Raw genomic sequence first — 14,364 nt, 5'->3', positions numbered from 1 at the left:
GGAAATCCAGCCCTATGTCCTTCCTCCTAAGCTTACAGAAAGACCAGCTGATAGCCTCTCCAAGCTGGATGAGCGGTCTTTAGCCTTCTTTAAGGATAGGTACAAGATCCCCCATTATATAGGCATGAGATTCCCTAGGCGGGACAAAACCATAGAAATCCTCCCTGAAGGGCATGTCGTGTTCTAAGAGAAGATGTTCGACATCGGGGTTCGACTTCCTCTTCATCTATCGCGTAGGAATTCCTCGCTGCCGTGAACCTGGCTCCAACCCAGCTCGCCTCCAACAGATGGGGGATTCTACTCGGCTGCTGGATATTATGGTGGGGGCTCGACGTTGATACCCTTAACTGCTGTCTTGAGCTTGTCTTTCATGTCTAATTTTTGACACTCTTGTGTAGTTCCTCCCCGACTTGTTCCTAGGTCGAACGAGCTAACGCTTGAATACCTCATGAGGATCCCCAAGCTGCCCCGAGGCGACCGTCATTACTTAGCACTCTTCTTGGATGACAACCTTTATGACTGCAGCCTGCACATTGTCGCAGAGGCTAACCCAGACCCTTGCACTCCGACTCCTTTCCCTAGTTCACTCTGAAGGTATTCTTCTTCCCTCTTCTTCTTTTCGTGTGGCCCTGGGGTGGGAGTTGACCTGCAGGTCTTCTCGTAGATATGTTGCCGGCGTTCCTACTGGGAAGGAAGAGAAGGAAGACCGAGGTGGGGAGTAACTTGTCGCCCATTGAGGTCCGCAACGAGGAAGCCCCAATGGGGTCGACCTTCACCACTCTGCACCCTATCTCTGTGATAGAAGTAACTCCTCTCCAGACGATCCACAGTTCTTCAGAGAAGAAGAGGAATAAGAAGAAGAAGAAGATTGACAAGGAGTCCGAACCTGTCGGCGCTTAGCGAAGACGAGAAGGTGGCACCCGCAATGACAGTTGACTCCAGCGCGCTAGTCACTACCAAGAAGATCAGCGAGGTGAGGGACCTCGAGCTACCGTTCGGGATTCATCCCACTTCTAAGAGCATCAACGCTTTGGAGTGCAAAGTGGGGAGTATGAGCTCGGACCGGTCCATTGGGGGAGCTGGCTCACCCTCTTGTTTTAAAACAAGGAAGGCCCACTTACCTAGATACTTAATTTAGGCCCAACGGACCAGAACAATTGTAGAGAAAACAATTTCCTCGTTACACAATAATTAGATACGTAAGTACACTTCAACACTCATAACAATTACCACAACAGCTGGAAATAAAATGAAATGAAACAATGAAATTAAATAAAAAAGAAATTACTAAGAAAAGAGGCCTGGAGACTCGATGGTAAACTAACCTGAGTAACATGGGGCGTTACACTGCAAGGGGAGAAGAGCTGCGCAGCACCCAAGCTCGTTTGGAGAGCTCCGATTCTTTGGTTGGCGCTCTTAAGTTGGCTAACCAAGGGTTGCAGGCGGAGGCGGAGAAACTCCGACGGGCTGAGGCTGCAATGGCTGTCAAACTAAAGGATGAGGCCTTTTTGGATGCCAAATTTCAGGAGCTGCTGAGCTACGTGGAGTTTAGCAAGGCGCTGGCAGACGACGACTTTATGTTCGCCCTTACTTGGGAAAGCACCATGGTGGGCTGGACCTCTTTCCCCTCAAATGCCCGTACGTCAAGTTGTGGACTGTCTCTACTGACAAGATCATGGCTTCAGAAGAGGGCATTTAAGTTGGGGTGAAGAAGCTAGATGAGCTCACCCCTGTGGCCCCCATAGAGAACGATCCTCTGGCTAAGGTCACCCAGTCTGACCTTCTTGACGAATGATCCCATCGCTTTTTCATCATTTCCTTTTGCTGCAACTCTACTGTACTTCTTATTATTTTTTTTTTATGTTTCAGGGTCCGAGGCCTTCTCCTCGGTGGATTAATGAAACCTCGACGCATTTGCTTTTTTGCTTTGCCTCTCTCTAGTTTTGTTTTGTTTTCCCCTTTTTTTTGTAGGTCCTGTTTAGCTCGTATCTTTGCATTAACAACTACCAACACTTTCATGTTTAAGTAACAAAACACTTTAGGCTTCCATTTAAATGTAGCTCGGTCTGGTTATGAAGAGAAATAGTATGCTTAGACAGCTCGCTAGGCCATGCTCAACGGTAGTAAATACACAGATGTTGCGAGTTCCATGGGTGAGGGAGCTGCTTCCCTTCAAGGTTGGTCAGGGTATATGTCCTAGGTCGCCCCTCGCCATTAACCTGATAATTGCCCTCCTAGGTCAGCTATAGGGCTCCTCGTTTTTGGAGGACTTTACGTAGCACGAGGTCGCCAGGTCGGAAACGACGTGGCTCGACCCTTGCGTTGTAGTGTCGCTTCACTCGCCTCTAATAGTCAGCTAGTTCCCTTCTCTCTTCAAGGAGATCGAGATTCTAGCGAAGCTTTTCGTCGTTTGACGGTGCATCGAGGGCTTGTCCGAGCTGTAGGGAGACCGACCTCAACTGGCACTACGGCCTCTAGGCTAGAGGCCAGGGCGAATGGGGTTTCCCTCGTGGAGTTTCGTGTGGCCGTCCTATACTACCACAGCACTTCGGCCAGCTCTTCGGTCTATCTACCCTTGCGGTCCTCCAACCTGAACTTTAGGCTGCGCTTAATGATTTTGTTGATGGCTTCCACTTGGCCATTAGCTTGCGGATGAGCCGGGGAAGAGCTAAAGTGCTTTATCCCAAGCCGCGCGCAAAAACCTTTAAACTTGGGGTTGTCAAACTACGTTACATTGTCGGATATAATGGCATATGGTATGTCGAACCTGCAGACGAGGTTCTTCCATACGAAGTTCGTGATTTTGGCTTCCGTTATGGTGGCTAACGGCTCGACTTCTGCCCACTTAGTGAAATAATCCACAGCCACCACGGCGAACCTCGTCTGACCTTTCCCAGGTGGGAGGGGCCTAATGAGGTCTATTCCTCATTGGGCGAAAGTCCAGGGGCCCGAGATCAGCGTTGAGGAGCTCGGGCGGCTAGTTGATAGTCGTAGCGAACCTTTGGCATCGATCACATCGACGAGCGAATTCCATGACATCGCGCCCCATGGTGGGCCAGTAGTAACCCTGCCTGACCAACTTGGCGACAAGAGATCGACCCCTGACATGGTTACCGCATACCCCTTCATGGATGTCTCTTAAGGCGTAGTTTGCCTCTTCCTGGTCTAGGCACCTCAGCAGTGGAAGGGAGAACCCCCGCTTGTATAGCATACTGTCTTGAAGGATGTACCTTACCACCTTACGCCACATCTTTTTTTGAGATTGACCTATTATGAGAGTTTCTTTCCCCTTAGGAAGGCCTTGATATTGTCCATCCAGGTCGACATTGTTGTTTCAATACTCATTACTTCTGATTCCTGACTGGAGTAAGTTTCCAGGATTTCGACTAGAAAGTACCTGGGTAGCTCGGTCGGATAGGAGGATGTCAGTTTTGCATTGGCATTTTCTACTCGAGGTACTCGCTCTATAGTGTACTCCTGAAACCGAGACAACAGCTCGCACACCTTATGCAGGTATCTCTCCATCCTGTCATCTTTGGTCTGTTATTCCTCAATGATATGATTGATTACGAGTTGTGAGTCGCTCCTTATTTCCAGGCGTACGACAAATGGTTGACCAGCAAAGACGACGGTTACTCTGATCATTGGCATTTTCTACTCAAGGTACTCGCTCTACTCTGATCACTGACTTGAGCCTGCAACTAGAAAACTCGACATCGGTGTAGTGTCTCGCCTAATAACCTTTAATGCTCAAGTCAGTGATCAGAGTAGAAAATAGGAAAAGATAGCTTAAGTGTTAGTGACAGGTTTTTCACTTACTCAGTGAAGTGACAAATGGTTGACCAGCAAAGACGATGGTTATGGTGGCGGGAGCGCGCCGCATGGTACGTAGTTTGGAGAAGGTGTACGTCCCCGACAACTGGCAGGTGGTGCCACCACCTGCGGGTCTAGAGCCTAACGCCTATCGCAGGCAAGCTTCGGGTTCGGGGTGCTACGTGTACCGGAGAGACAAAGACGCACATCCCCTGCCACAACAGTGTATGATGTGTAACCGTATGTGGTCCCGCACCTCTTAGAGGTTGACATGCGTCTTGCTCGGTTTGTACTCTTAACCGTTAGCCCTCTTTCGGGGTCGGTTGCTCAGCCTGGAGTGGACTGGGCTCGAAAGTGTTGAAGTGGAGCATGTTGCGTCTGGCCCAGGGGCGCGTTGTTGTGGACTTCCCTTAAGTTGGGAAGTCGGTCCACATAGTGCAACAGTCATGATCATTCGACGTTATCACGTATGACGGTATTTATGGGAAGACACGTGCCCGTCGTCGTTTCGCTCTGATTGCGTCCTTCGTGTGGTGCGTGAAGCGTTGGAGTTGGCGGTCGTGATTCCCAGTGCCGTTGGGATTCGGAGCGATGCCTTTGAGGTTTTTAAATTCGTGCAATAATGGGCGATATTACTCTTCTTACTATTTACGCTATCCATTTTCTCTGCTGCTTCTCATCTCTTCGACCACTATGGCTAACCGTCCGGCAATGATTCACGTTCTGACGAAGGCGACGGAGCAGGAACTCTTGGACCATTGTTCGAAGTACTAGATTCCCGACTATGTCCTCGTGCATCTTCCGACCGAGGAGGAAAGAATTGACAATCCTCCTCTTGGGTGGGTAAGTTTATACACACAGATGTTTTGGAACGGAGTCAGGCTTTTGCTTTTTCTCTTCACCTAATCCCTCCCGTCCCTTGCAACGGTCGTACCGACACAATCGGCCCCCAACGCCAGGGGAACCATAATGGCGTTAGACATTCTTTGGCCGGAGCTTCGCGATGGAAAAAAGATGACTTTGACCCTCCTGACTACTTTGACCTTGATGAAGTCAATCGTGAGCTTCTCAAAGTTTTACAGCCCGAGTTCCCGCCATGGGACGCTTTTCAACACTCGAACTTTGAACAAGCACTAGAAGGATCACTGATTTTTCATTGGTGGTAGGTATCCGGCTGGCAACGATCCGTTCATTGGGCGCGTGTCCAGTAACTTCAGGGAAAACGGTGAGGGATTCCCCTTTTCCTTATTGAAGGGATCGAATCGCCAGTGGAAGCGATTGATCGCTTGTCATTCAATTCGATTTATAAACGAAACAACCCCGATTTTTAAAACAGAACCGTTTCTATTAAATTAGAGGTTAAGCCTTACGGGAGGAAGAGAACTTCCGTTTGAAGACCATCGAGAATTATTCTACCTCGAACTCGAGTTTCATTTGACACGAACAAACGTTCCCGAATACATGAATAACATAACACCACCACCAGTTACCTTGCTATGTCTCAAGGGTTAAGAACCAGAGTGTGGGATCTTAGTTCTTCGAAAGGAAACAAATGAGAATTCTAGATTATGAGAGATAGAGGTTTCTTTTTGTGTTCTCTGCAAAATTTGCCAACGAAGAACAACTCAAACAAAATCACAAAATTTAACTTATGAGGGAAGAGAGAGAGATTCTCACTCTCCACCTTACCACTTTCGAACAAAAATTGTCCCAAGTGGTAAATGTTAATTAACATAATTAACAAATATATATGTACATATATATATATATATTTAACTTAGGAAATAAACTAAATGATTAATTAAATTAAAACTATTTTAATTTAATTAATAATTAATTAAATCTTATTTAAGTAATTAATTAAATAAATATAATTAAATTAAATCATATTTAAATAAACCAATAAATATTTGAATCATATTCAAATATACATTTTCCTCATAACTTATAGTTTTTTAATATGAGTCTAATTCACATTAAACTTTAACCTATTGTATTTAATACGAATAAAATCCACATTAAACTTTAACCTATAGTTTTAATATGAATCCTATTCACATTTTCTCTCTCATAATATATAGTTTTATAATGTATCATCATACATTATATTAAATTGTATCATACACAATTAACTCAAATTCCCTTTAATTAAATTTGAACAATTCAAATTCCTTCCAAGAATTAATGTTCTTAATTACTCTGTACGAGCTAGAAAAGGGACCTAATGGACCTATAGATTAGAAGATCTAACGTTACGAGATTAATTTGTTAAACTCCTTAACCACCTTAGTCAACATAAGTTAACTACGGGTTATTCCACTAAAAATCCGGAGCTGCACTCTTCTCACTACAGAATATTTTTGTGTTCACAGATATCGACCATTGATGGCAAGTCATTCCTTCACGAGTGTTCGTAACCACAGATGGGTCAAATTACCATTTTTCCCCTGTGTTACATCTTGGTCCTTAAATACCACTACTCCTTTAGTGACAACCCGATTATGGTCCGAACAATAACCGGAAGTCCTCTCGGGCCAATCAGAGGGTGGGGCCTCTTGTTCAAATCTCGGAGTAAGCACTAAAGGGAACACTCATCTACAACCCTAAAGTCGGGGAGAGTGAATTCCATCTCGTGAAGCTATGTTCCCAACTCCCTACTCGGTCTCATCCCAAAAATGGTTGGAATGTTAAGTCGGCGACTCAAGCAACTCTCACCCATACAGATCAAAGAACGAGCTCTCACGGGCATAAGTCCATAACTCACTCAAGATTGAGAATGAGTTGCCTAGTCATCCTATGAAATATCAATCGGTTAGTCAACGATGTTACATCTAAAGATTGACTATTTGACGGTCCGGTCTTATACAAACTCATTTGTATAGAATACCCCCACTCATATGTCTCCACACGAACAATCTGGATCGAGTCATCTGTAACATTTACAAAGTGGGTTGTATCTATAGACTTTTAGGTTATTCCCGGGACATTATCCACTTGTATATCGAGGATATATCAAATATATACCCAGTATAGATATTGTTCCGGTTAGATGATAATAACCTTGGATGTTTATTTTATTGGATTTGGAAAACGAAAATGTTATGAATTCAACAACAAATTGATTGAATATAAATTTATTTTTAAATAAATACAAACTACGAGTTTGGGGAAATACACCCAACACTTATTGCCTTCTCTTTTTCAGCTTTCTCGTGGTTTTGATGCCTTGTTTTATTTCTTGCGATATTTCCTAGCGGGGTGCTTTCCTCTTCATCTGAGACGATGGAGGTTCTGCAGAAGATCCAGAGCATCACGTTGGGAAAAAGGGTCTCTACACTCATCGCTACAAACGATAGGCTAGTACGCTATCGCCTCGTTGGGGATCCCAATGGGCCAACCCAAGGTAGTGGCGACCTTTCAACCCTGGCAGCACTTTGTCAAGTAAGAATGCTATTGTCTTTCCTTCATAGGGTATGAGTCAGCTATTCGTCCTCTTACCCTCAAATATTCGTACAGGCTTGGTGAAACCATTGTTCGCTTATTCGTCTGGGTTGGTTATTCGTCCTCTCCTATGGATCGGGCAAGCTTCCCCCAACAATATCAGCAACGGGAATGTTGCGTCGACAAGCACAGCCGCCACCGTGTCTTCCCCAGCCTTTGGGATTAGGATCGACGGTAAGGTCCCTCGGTGGAAATACTAATCCAACCGGAGCAAACGGTGCCTCCACTTAAACGTTGTCACTTGTTGAGGTTGGGCGCAGTCAGCCCTTCGACTAAGGCATCAAACGAGGAGCCAGTCTTTCGAATTACTGAAGTCATCGAGCCCAGTTCGAGCGAGGCTATCTCCTTGAATTATTCTACCAATGATTGAGGGTCGGTGCTTGCCTTTGGCGCCGCGCCTAACTTGGAGAAAGGAAGGGGCTGAGCTGCGGATGCCACAACAGTGAGGGTTGAGATTTTTTAGGACCGTGCTGAGGAGACTCCTTAATCTGACATATCATCCCTGGTGTCTGGAGCAGATGCCCTATATTCTTGCTTCGACCTTCCCCATGAGCCTTCTCATTTGAGTCCTTACCGTAGCATGGGGGATATTCAGGATTCTGCATGGCAGCCCTTCTTAATATTGAACTGGATCGTACTCAGCGTTCGACGGCCACGGTTGAGGCACACACGGGTGAGCTTGAAGAGGAGATGCGAGCTTGTCTCGTTTAAATTGCTGAGTCAGAGTCCTGTGCTAGGAAAGTTGTGGAAGATCTTGAGATGGCTTGCACTGAGGTCGTTTTTTGAGACAGTTGATCTCCGAGCTAGAGACGCAGCTTTCAGAAGTTGAGGATAGGCTCCTTAAAGCGGATGGGGGGCATGCCATGGTTGAGTCTAACTTGTCCAAGTCCAAGGAGGTGGAGAACACTGCTGGGACTCTCTCGGTCGTTAGTCCGCCCAGGCTGCCAGCCTTGAGATTGCCTTGGCTAATACCGAGTGTTCCTTTGCTCAAGCCGAAGAGGAAATGCAGTCGGCTAGGGTGATCCTGGATGAGCCCGAGCTCCCAAAGTCCCACATTCATGACTCAGTTGGTTTTGTTTACTAGAGAGAGCTTCAATAGGCGGGAGTGGATTTTGTGAGGGTTCATTTGCAAGGCCCGTGTTCGGATGAGGACTTCCGATGCATTCTTGACGCCTTCGAGCATTATTGGTCTACTCCCAACAGTGGCGACTCCGAAGAACATCTCCAGCGCCTCATCTAAGAAGGTTATGACTATCATGATGGACTGGATGAGACAACTGCTCGTTTTGCTCCCCCTCTCCCCAAACATAGTAGTTTCTTTGTACGAGACTTTTGTTTATTGCTCTTTATCTTTTGTAACCACAGCTTGCTTCAGTGATCGTAAACTTCTTTAGATTCTTGTTGCTATATCACTTGTTTGTTTGTTTTTCTTCTCTTTATATCTGATTCTCCCCTCTCAGTGGCTTGTCAACGACCTTTGCGGTGGGGACGACACTGCTGAACTTCGAAAATTTATGGATTTTGTGATGGAAGTTGAGGGGTTCCTTTGTTTTAAAAATGGTTTGGGACATCATGTCCCTAGAGGCTTGCTTGCGGCCAAGTGGATGCCACGTGAACTATTCGGACTCAGAGACAGCCTTGGAACGTTGAGTGTTTCCACAAGGCAAGAAACACACCCAAGTGAGAGCCCTAGCTGGGGCCGCTACTCGGGAAAACTACCTTGGAGCATCAGGCACGGCGAGTTGATGCCACGTGGGCTATTTGGACTCAAGGGTAACCTTGAAATTTTGACTGTTCCGACAAGGCAAGAAATACATCCGAGTTGGAGCCTTAGCTGGGTTCGTTACTCAGCAAAAAAAAGCCTTGGAATATTAGGTCTCCAGAGGCTAGCTCATAGCCGAGTGGATGCCGTGTGAGCCACTCAGACTCTAGGGCAACCTTGAAATTTTAAGTGTTCCCACAAGGCAGGAAATATGTCCGAGTAGGAGCCCTAGTCGAGTCCACTACTTAGGAAAAGTACCTAGGAAGTTCAGGTCTCTAGAGGCTAGCTCACAGCCGAGTGGATGCCACATGAGCTATCGGAACTCAGGGACAGCCTTGAAATTTTCAATGTTCCCACAAGGTAGGAAATACGTCTGAGTGGGAGTCCTAGTCGGGTCCGCTACTCGGGAAAAGTGTTTTGGAACATCAGGTCTCCACAGGCTAGCTCACAGACGAATGGATGTCATGTGGTCTATCCAGATTCAAGGGCAGAATTGGAATTTTGAGTGCTCCCACAAGGTACGAAACATGTTCAAGTGACTGCCCTAGCCGGGGCCACTACTCGGGAAAAGTGCCTTGAAATATTAAGTCTATAGAGGCTGGCTCACGAACGAATGGATGCCATGTGGTCTATCTAGACTTAAGGGTAGCCTTGGAATTTTGATTGTTCCCATAACGTAGGAAATACATCAGAGTGGGAGCCTTAGTCGGGTCTTTTACTCGGGAAAAGTGCCATGGAACATCAAGTCTCCAGAGGCTAGCTCATGACCGAGTGGATGCCATGTGAGCTATCCAGACTCAGGGGCAGCCTTGGAACTTTGAGTATTCCAAGGACAGGCAGTGGCGTGGCGCTCCGTGATTATTTTGTACGTGTCAGAGTCGTGATTGCCCTTTTCGGAGGCGCTAGGATTCATTCTCGGGTTGCCTTGCTCCTAGCCGCCACTTTAATATCTATTTTGTCATTATGTCGCGTGCGTCTCGAGGCACGTTCCTTTTGCAGTGCGGCGCGTTGCTTTGTCTTTGATGGGAGGTGAAGCGACGTGCTCCTCCCGAAACGACACTTGGACAGTTGATCCAACGGCTAAGGTTGGTCCCCCTTTCCTTTAAATGGGGACTTACTTCCCATTTATTTTGTTATCATTCCCGCTCTGCTTTCATAGTGAACCGTTGAAGATGTCTAGTCTTTCCAAGAACGATCCCATCCGAGTGGACACTCCCTCTGAAGATGCCTTTGTCTTTCCTGAAGAGTATCCTTCGGACGAGGAGGAAGACTACTTGCTTTCCAATGGTGGGGACGACTCGGAGGAGGAGAAGGACTCCATGAGCAAGTGGAAGAAGACGCTAACAATACATCGAACTACTCGTCCCTGGAGGAAACCAGCAATTCCTCGGATGATGGGGATCATGAGGATCCTCATATCATCCCATCTTGGACACCTCCTAACCTTGCTTGTTTGAGCAGGAGGAACTCATTGCAAAGGTTTGCCAATTGAAGGAGGACCTTCTCAAGGCGGGGATGACTCTGTGGATGGGAGAACCATCACCGTTTTCCTGTGAAGAAGACACGGGAGATCATTTAGGGGATGAAGGAGACCAAGAAGGTCTGTCAGGCCCTCTTCCGCTAGGTTAGGCGCTGAAGAGGAGAATGGCTCGTATTGCCCCTCCCCCCCTCCGCCCCCCAATTTTTTTCTGGTCTCTTGGCGGCTCCGCTTTCTTCCTTTCATGTAACTAGAGGGGCTACGACTTTTTCTTTTGTTAATAAAATTTCCTTTCGTGCATGTTAGTTTTGTGTTACTCACGCCCCTTGCCTTTTGCATGCTTGCTTTATTTTGCGTGCCGTTTTTTGCTTATTTGTGGCTTTCAGCACAAGTCCTGAGGTAACTTTGATCATGCAATGATGGCTCTATTCCAGGTGGTGTGTCACGTTTGGCTATAGAAAGGGGCAAAGGGCTTACTTCACTCCTTTTATATAGCTTTTCACGACCTTCTCTTCGCTCCCCCTTTTCTCTCGACATAGAGGTTTTTTCAGGCTAGCGTGACCTTAAGGACCGGATCTGCCATCCTCTCCTAGGCTGGTCCTATTTTCTGGATCGTTGACACCCTGATCTGGAGTGTGCACTGATTACGCTTGTTTACATGCGTAAAAAGAAGGTTTTAGATGCTGTTTTTACAATGTTTCAGCTTTGTTTCGGATTTTTCTCGATCGTTTGAGTTCCAATTCATGCAAAATTCATATATTATGGTTTGTGGTTGGCTTATATTGTATTTATGACATTTTAGGACCATTTGGGAGTGCAAATTAATCAAATGAAGCAAAAAGACGAAAAAAGCATCATGGGAGGCGCCAGGCGCCTGAGAAGCCTGCAGAAAAACTGGTTTTCTTCCAACTTTGCCCTTAATAAAACGCGTCTTCCAATGCGTTTTGGTGGTTCCAACCGATGCATACGTGTAGAAGAAGTGTTCCACTATCAGTTTGAGCACGATTTGGTCAGTCAAAAGAGTTGGAAATGGGTGATTCACCATCGCTTTAGGACCTACCTAACCAATTCTGCACAGCTATAAATTCCAGCAACTTCTCCACCAAAATCATCAAGCCTTGCTTCCTTCTCTTGATCATTTTTAGTGTTTCTTTGTTGCTTTCTAAGTACTTTTGAGTTGCTTTCATTGGTTGCTTTTGGTTTTTAAATCCCGAGCACTTTACATTCCTTTATTGAGCTTGTTTTGTTTCCATTTGTACTTAGTCATTTTCTACTTATTTAAATATATAAAAATCCAGCACTTTGCTTATCTTCCCTTTGCCTTTACTTTATTTTTAGTTAAGAGAGTTGTGTTTTTGGAGGAAAGAGCACGTGACACTCCCCCTTGCTTGAAAGAGAAGGGCGAAGCTCTCAATCCCGATAAAAACTCTCCGTTAGTTAACTTTTGTTTTTCACACATGCATTCCACATTCAACCATTTTACTTGCTGTATTTTCTTCAATATGTCTTTCTAAATTCCCGTCTCTAGCCCGGTTATGGATAGTTAGCCTTTTATGTCTAAAAAAGGTTGCTAAGAAGTAGTGTTTTTGCTTTCCATTCATTGCTCAACATGTTTTCCCAAAAAGTTAGGATTTAGAGAAGGCCACTGTAAGTCTTAACAAGTCAATACTGAAAAGGTTGCTTATTTGCATTGTTGAGTGGTTAAACCGAGGAGAGGAGCGCCTTAGACATAAGGGTTCCGCTTAAGTAGCCTAGACATAGGACCTTAACCCGAGGTTGCGACTATTTCCATCCTAAAAGTAAGATATATCTCATAATAGACATATTAGGGAATGTCTTAGGACTTTGAACTTGCTTAGACATAAGTAAAGTGAGAAGCGTAGTCGTTAGTTTCTAAAGTAAAATGCATATTATCCTTAGCATGTCCTTGATTCTTTGATGGCTAACTTGAAGTAATTCGGGCTAGGTTTTATCATTCTAAGTCCAAATCCCAAATCCAAACTATTATTTGTGACCACTTCCCATTTTACAAGAATCACTCATTTCAACATTCACTATTCTTTAAAACTTTAGAGTTTGGAAATTATTTAGAAGTCCTTGAGGATCGATACTTGGATACTCCATCCATTTTATATTACTCTGACAGGTGTGCGCTTGCATCTATATAATTGTTACCACGCTTAGTGCGTGCGTTTAGCATAAACACCCAGTCAAGTTTTTGGCGCCGTTGCCGGGGACTTTAGTTTTAAAATTATTTTCAAATTCTTTTAGTTTTTTTTTTGTGAATTGTTGTTGGGTGTAATTTCCATCCACCGTTTTTGTTCTATATTTTTGGTCGTTTATCTCACAAGGGTAAGTTAAAGTGCATGAGCACAAGATCTTTTCTTCTACCCCTTGACCCTGAGATTGAGCGGACCCTTCGAAAAACTCGAAAGGAGCAAAGACTTTGAAAACAAGTAGAAAAGCAAAAAGAGAGACAAGGTGAAATCAGTCCTGAAAGTGAGGTAGAGAGTACGAGCACATCAATGGCAGATATTCCACCTCGTGATCCGGTTGATCCACCTGCTGTTAACGGTAATATGAGGGATCATGCGAGAAATGATGAATTCAACCATATCCAGATGGCGGAGAACAGAGACGTGGCAATGCGAGAATATGCCGCCACGGCTTTTCAGAACTTTGATTCAGGGATAGTCAACCCTATTCCAGCCCACGCAAACTTTGAGCTTAAACCAATGATGTTCCAAATGTTGCAGACAATTGGACATTTTGGAGGGCAGGAACATGAGGATCCACATGATCATCTGAAATCATTCATTCAAATTGCAAATGCATTTCGATTACCTGGTATAACAGACGATGCTCTGAGACTAACACTTTTTCCATTTTCTTTGAAGGACCAAGCTAGAGCATGGCTCAATGCATTTCCACTGGGATCCATCACCACATGGGGGTCGTTAGTGGAGAAGTTCTTAACAAAACTCTTCCCACCTACTCACCACGCTGATATCAGAGAGGAGATCATCTCCTTTAGACAGTATGATCGTGAACCTGTTCACGAGGCGTGGGAGAGATTTAAAGAACTAATCAGGAAATGTCCGAACCATGGCTTGCCGGCATGCATCCAGATAGAACATTTCTTTAGAGGTTTAGATCATCCTACTAAGATGATGCTAAACAATGCTGCCAACGGAGCCTTTACAAAGAAGACATTCAACGAGATAGTTGACATCCTAAATGACTTAGCTTCACACAACGAACTATGGTGTTCGCAAAGATCTAGGGCAGCACCAAAGAAGCAAGATCCAGCTGGAGTTCTGGCTCTGGACATTGCGACCTCGATGCAAAAAGAGATGGTTACAATGAACCAGAGGCTAAAAGAGATGGCATTGGGAATAAAAAATCCATTAGCCACGCCGATACAACCTGTGCAGTCGGATTATTGCACTCCTGCCCCTGTTTGCCAAGTCAACGATCTCATTTGTTCATTTTGCAGTGAAAACCATATTTATGATAATTGTCCACATAACCCTGCTTCCATTTTTTATATAGGACATGGTAACAATAGGAACTTTAACCCATATTCGAACACCTACAATCCAGGTTGGAGGCACCACCCTAATTTCTCATGGGGAGGACAAGGAGGTTCGAGCAGTTTTAATCAAGGGCAGAGCCAGCAGAACAAGCAGCCCTATGTTCCACCTACACAGCAATACATCCCACCACCGCAACAACAGTACAATCAGAGAACACAGACTCCACCAGTTCAAAATAACAACTCAAATCTTGAGAATATGATGAAGGAGTACAT

General features: G+C 45.1%; 1 non-coding gene across 1 annotated transcript; it reads right to left on the bottom strand.

Annotated features, from left to right (window-relative positions):
• Positions 1-13,558: 13,558 nt before the first annotated feature.
• LOC148212888 (small nucleolar RNA R71) lies at positions 13,559-13,665 on the bottom strand. The gene has a single exon (XR_015789561.1). It is a non-coding gene; the product is annotated as a small nucleolar RNA R71 (small nucleolar RNA).
• Between the last annotated feature and the right edge of the window lie 699 nt (positions 13,666-14,364).

This window comes from Momordica charantia (assembly GCF_013281855.1).
Source record: "Momordica charantia cultivar OHB3-1 chromosome 2 unlocalized genomic scaffold, Mcharantia_2.0 BLBB01000002.1, whole genome shotgun sequence".
In the NCBI taxonomy this organism is placed as follows: Eukaryota; Viridiplantae; Streptophyta; class Magnoliopsida; order Cucurbitales; family Cucurbitaceae; genus Momordica; species Momordica charantia.
This window is presented reverse-complemented; position numbering and strand designations above follow the sequence as displayed.